We start from the raw sequence: 6,000 nt of genomic DNA on the forward strand, positions 1-6,000 counted from the left end.
TGTGAGACGTGTGGGGCGCAGATGTGACCTATTCCAATTAAGGGTGATCATGACCCCAGTCAGCACGTGTGATAAGGGTTATAATCTGGGCCTGGGCCCTGACACAGTTACAAGTCTGAAACATAAGCCTAGTAGATCAAATATGGATTCACTCTTATCCGGAATCCGATTCCCTTCGATTTAAATAAATATACTTATATGTACTTGACATTTATTTTGATCATTTTATTTTATTATTAGTAATGGCATTTTGGTAATTTTTAGTTAATATTGCTATTCAATATTCAGCTGCAGTCCAAATTCGGTTCAAACCCATTTAAATCTGACAGGAAGGATTTGAATTCAATGTTATTTACATCTCCAGAGATGATTTTCAGTGATCACTTCAACAGATCAATTCCAGCTAGGGGTGCAATAGGGGTAAACACTCTAAGAGCATAACATCTGACCGCATACTAACATATTAAAGAAAATCTATGATTTATCCCACCTCATAAATTTTTATTGGGCTTTTGGTTTTAATCACCAAAACCTACCTGTATTTAGATTCCTCACCTCTCGGCATTTCTAACTGTAAAACCAATAAAAATTTAAGAAATGGGAGAATCACTAAAAGCCTTATATTAAATTGACCTAAAGATATTTTAAATATACAGCTTTAGACCTAGCAATTGGGTTGGGTGGGTCGAGTTAGGGCTTGGGTTTATATACTTTGAGTTGATTTTAGGTCGGGTTGAATTTTGGTTTGGGTTGTCATATGCTAGACCCTAACCCTAAATGTTTGAGTTAGGGTTGATCCATGGGCCAATTCAGGTCATCCCAAAAAAATAATCGGAATTTAAAAATATAAAGAAAAATTACATAAAAATGTCAAAATTAAAAGAATTAATCTTAAAATTCCAAATATAAAATAAAAAACTTGAACATTTAACAATTTAAAGAGCAAATAATAAAAAGTAAAAACTAAATAGAAAGAGTTAAAGAATGAAAACTTCTAACAATGCATCAATAATCACAATTAAACTTGACAATCAAATCAACAGGTCAACCCATAACCCAACTCAATTTTTTCGGATTGGATCAAGTCGGGTCATTTTCACAGTCAGGTAGTTAAATATGAGACTCTATCCCTATTTTTTTCGGGTTGGATTGAATCGGGTCCGTTGATTGGCTCAACTTTTTGTCAGGTCTATTGTTACAGTTAAGGTGCCATACTTCGATCATGTATGTAGGACTTTTGCTTTGAGAAGATGCCCTCCTGTCCACTTGGCTCTCATCCCATGTGAGCTGCATTTAATAAGAACTGTTTATTCTCTCTCCACTATTGTTACCTATACCAGAAAAGTCGTAAGGGAACCAATCTTGAATCTTTGTTCATTAAAAAAGCTAGGATGTCTACAACCTGTATTTGTTTGGACTTTTGGACCATGTTTATTTTGCAAAGGCCGATCCGGACCTTCGTTTTACATAAATAATCATCAACTTACCTCGCTCAACTTAGTTAAGTTGGCCATTTCTTCCATGAGCATGACCCGAACTATGTGCCATACTTGCTTGGTATGTAAATTTGGCTGCATTGAAAAATCTTGATCGGGTTGCAAAACTAAATAATCCACCGCAGTCAGGCTCACGTGAGAATCTCTGCCTACCGTCGGATTAAAATAGACAGACATTAGTGGTACTGGTCCCAATACTTGGGAAGCGGGAAATTCGCTCTCACCAAAATTATAAAATAGGATATATTAAAATAGTTTACTAATAGTAATAATAAATAATGATAATCAACTCAATTTTATCTAACGGTGCATAATTCAAGAATTTGACGGAAGGGGTGTATTGATATTGTGAACCTTTTATCTTTATTTTTTGAGTTATTTTTTCAAAACTTCATAAAATCATGTTATTTTATATATTTTCTTTATCAAAATATAATATTTCTCAAAATTGCTTTTGAAAGGTGTATCAATAGTGAAAATATATGATATGATACATTTGATACGGGGCAACCTAGTTCTGATTCAATTTCATTGAATTTGAATTTCCTCCTCACCCACATCACAAGCATTGGGAACATCTTCCATGAATGAAAACAAACAAGTGTGGGTGATGTTACCAACGTGCAGTTGCAATGAGACCGGATCTTTCCCTTACGCATACCTCACAGCCACGGGCTGGTTTTATTGAAGTAAAATATATATAGATAGATAGATATATATATAGTTATGAAATTTATGAATATATTTAAAAATTTTATAATTACTCCCACTCAAGAAAAGTAAAGTAGTAGGGGTCAAATAAAGTTTGGTTTTATTAAATATACAAGAATGCATACATGGCACCTGATGGAGTACAATCTGGTCGGTCCTATCTGTCAACGATCTTGCCTCTTACTGGGGCAAAAGATGCCAGAAACGGGGAAGAAAGCGAGTAGTCTCCGGGGAGGAACCCAGTGAGAGTACTCCGAAACTCAAGTTAGTATTTTCTCAAAGGCAAAATAAAAAACCAGATGGCACAAAGTTATCATGTATCTCCATTCTTGGGGGGAAGAGGGCCTTTTATAACTATTTCGCGCACTCACTCCCAAGCTCCTGTCAGGTCGGGTATCATTACCTTTGCACTTCTGCCAGTTCGGCTGTCATCACCTCTGCTGGGGCAGACAACCGCCACTGCTCTCTTTGTCGGAGCCGTTGAAGTGCGGCTGTCAAGAGCCAGATCCTAAGTCAGTCAGGCGCACCGCCTCAGGATACAGACTCCTTTGGTGTTAGGTACAGTTGTTCAGTTCGGCGGCCTGGAGATGAAGTGCTGGAGTGGTGTGCGAAGTGAAGTCTTGAGTTCGGATAGAAGTGTGTTCCAAACTGCCCTGGGGTGGGTCAATTTGGGTTATTGCCCTTTGCGTTCCTTGTAAGGCTTGGGGTCAAAGGGAGAGTTCGGGTTCTTTTTGGGGAGATCGGACCGCGGGTTCCTCTTCTCAGAGCTCGTGCCTTGAGCGTACTGCCATGCCGAGCTGTCGCTCCTGCCAGGTCACCCTTGGTTGCTTCCACGTGTTGGGTGGCCAAGAAGTCGAGCCAAATCTCCCTCCATCAACACCCATCTCCTAGTCTCATGTGGACCAAGTTAGAAATAAAGAAAAAATATGCAAGCCCATGTGGGCCAAGTTATGATGTTTGAGAATTAGTGTTTTAACTACTATACTTTTTTTTTGTTTTCCTTGTCTTCTGTTTGTTTTTTTCCTCGTTTCACATCCATCAATAACTCAATATTTATCTCTCTACTTCATCTCCTCAAACCTAGAAATGGCAATTTTCCCCATCATTATTGGATACTTGACCTCCCCAACCTAATCGGGTTCAGGATGAAAACTACTTTGGTAGGGATGGATATTAATAGGGATACCAATCGAGGATGGGGACATGGTTAGGGAGTGAAGTCCCTTCCCTATTACTTATGCTTTAAAATTTCCCTTTATTTTAAGTAAATCTCCCCCACCCCCTCCCCCACACAAAAAAAAAAAAAGAAAAAACTTTCATTATAAAAGTTGGGGATTTAGGTTCTTGATAAGGAACTAGTCCCCATCAAGGATTAGGGGTAAAGATTAACTGTTGGTGCTCGGAATGGCCAAGGACAACAAAGTAATTTTGCCCCTAGACTCTGAAGGGTGGCCAAAGGCTTTGAGGACTTAGAGAGGTCGTTGCTGAGGCCGAGGTGTGTACGCTGAGGCGGGGTGGACTCCGAGTATGGTAGAAACCGAGGGTAGGTGGCTGGAGTGCTGCAAGGAAAAAACTAATCAGAGGCCCCAAGTGAGAACCCGAGGCAAAGTCTCCAATGGTCAAGTTAGTACAAGGTACTAAGGGAGAGTACCAAGATAGGATCTTGGTAGGCGGTTCCAGAATAAAGTCACAACAATAGTTATTGCAATAGCCCTTACAACAATAGTTGTTGGTCTTGAGTTTTTGTCACCCTCTTACCTGGAGGGAGGTACCCTTATTTATACATGAGTTGCCTAGAGGTAGGTGGAGATGAACGCTTGAGATGGGCACCGTACGAGGGCCATCAGCGGGTTTGGTAGGATCATGTGAGCGTATCGCGGTTGGCTCCGTATGATGGGGCAGGGCAACCCCTGCTGTAGCGGATCTCGTTCCTTGATCTGGTGCTCGTGGGCTGGGTCTCCCAGCCTCAAATGGGCTAGGCTGGGTCACCCCACATCACTTGCCCCCCACTCCCGAGGCTAAAGAGGAAAACTCGGCTTCAGTTGATGGGAGTAATAATGGTGAGCGCCAATGGGCTCGACAACCGTGGTGTACCCTGTAGTGGCATCCTCTTTTGTGTCTCCACCTGGTCTGTCCTTATGCAATAGGCCAAGGCTGCAAGTGGTTTACAACATTGCTGCTTCGGACAAGCGATTCGGGAGGCGCACTCAGTGAAGATGTTCTGGTACCATCATTTGGGTTGAGAACATGGGGGGCCGAAGACCTATGGAGCCGAAGGCTATTTAGGCCGAAGACCTGTGGAGCCAAAGGCTGTTTTAGGTCGAAGACCTGTAAAGACCGAGGACCCGTGTATGGGACAGATTTCTGGTCTGACCAGTGTGCGCATCCATGCGACCGGGTCACGTAGGCTAGTGGTCCATAGTGGGCAGACACATCAATCCACCCGGAGCGTTGTTTCGCATTTCAAGGGTGAGCATCATTTCTCCTTCTGAGAGTGAGCATTATTTCGCCTTCCGAGGGTGAGCGTTTAGGGATGTGGCTCAACTAGATCACAGGTGCGGAGGCGTTTCACGTCCATTGGATCAGGGACAATCTGAGCTATTGCAAGAGCGTCGTTTCACTTTCCAAGGTTGATCATCACGCGACACGACATGATTGGGTAGTGGAGGCGGTGGCTTCTTAGCTATTGGATCTTGAGAAATCTAGGCCATTCGTTCCTCTTTAAATAGGGCCCTTAGGGGTAGCATTCCCGTCATTTGCCTCTAAGTTCCTTTGCCTTCAAGTGAACTTAGCTTCCAGACTCTCCAACCTTCAACACTCTACTCTCACTCTTTCTTCCTCCATATTTATTAGGTAACTTTAAACAATGTCTTTCTCAAATTCTGGACCTAAGTGCTATGAACTTCTGCATGAGTCAGAAGTGAGCTCTTCCCGTACCCCTTCTCCCCTTTCCCCTTGAATCCTTCTACTATTGACCCCCTATGGCAGGAGGTCATGGTGCTCTGGGATAGGGTACCCCCTAATGGTGCCGAAGGCAGCTATCGATGCAAGGATCCTCCTTGTGAGAGTGCCACTTCTATGACACCGAAGGAGGCCGAAGGGGTCTACCAAGCCGAGGGGGAGGGAACCCTAGACCATGTTCCCGAGACTAGGGCTGCCCAGGTAGTAGCTGAGCCTGATGTCCTCTTGGGTTTCGAGAACTCTCTAGGTGGGGACCAGGTCAAAGCTCTGGCAAGGCAGTACTTCATTCCCTCGTCCTATGATATGAGGGTGCCCAAAGTAGGCGAACATTCGTGGACTCCTAAGGAGGGGAAGATCTGCATCTACCAACATTTCCTCCAGTTTCCCCTTCATTTGTTGATTTCCGAACTGTTGAGGGCGTATAGGATTACTCTCAGTCAGCTGGTGCCCAACGCCATTAGGACCATAGTGGCCATGCTGGTGGTGGCTTGATTCCGGGGGTGGAGCTGGCGCTAAGGCTCTTTCGAGCGCTGTTTGTGACTGGAAGGGAAATTTTTTCTTTTTGTCCTGCCCCGAGGGTTGGTCCTTCAAGTCAGGGTGGGGAGAAGTTAGCTAGGCTACGGAGAAGAGTGTCCCCGTGCTCACGAGTGAGGAGAACGATAACCTCCCACAATTTCTCGACCTAGGGATAATTCGAGCCCAACCCTTGGTGGAGGAGGAGGACCCACTAGTTTTTGCGGGGCTTGGCCCTACTACCCTCAGTGGGAGAGACTTTGCAGTCTTTTAACATTGCCTTTTTCCCCTCCCTTTTCTTCTCTTCTTTTCCTTTTTT

The sequence above is a fragment of the Nelumbo lutea genome, chromosome 7 (genome assembly GCF_056320005.1).
Source record: "Nelumbo lutea isolate HS-2025 chromosome 7, American lotus-T2T, whole genome shotgun sequence".
NCBI classification, from domain to species: Eukaryota; Viridiplantae; Streptophyta; class Magnoliopsida; order Proteales; family Nelumbonaceae; genus Nelumbo; species Nelumbo lutea.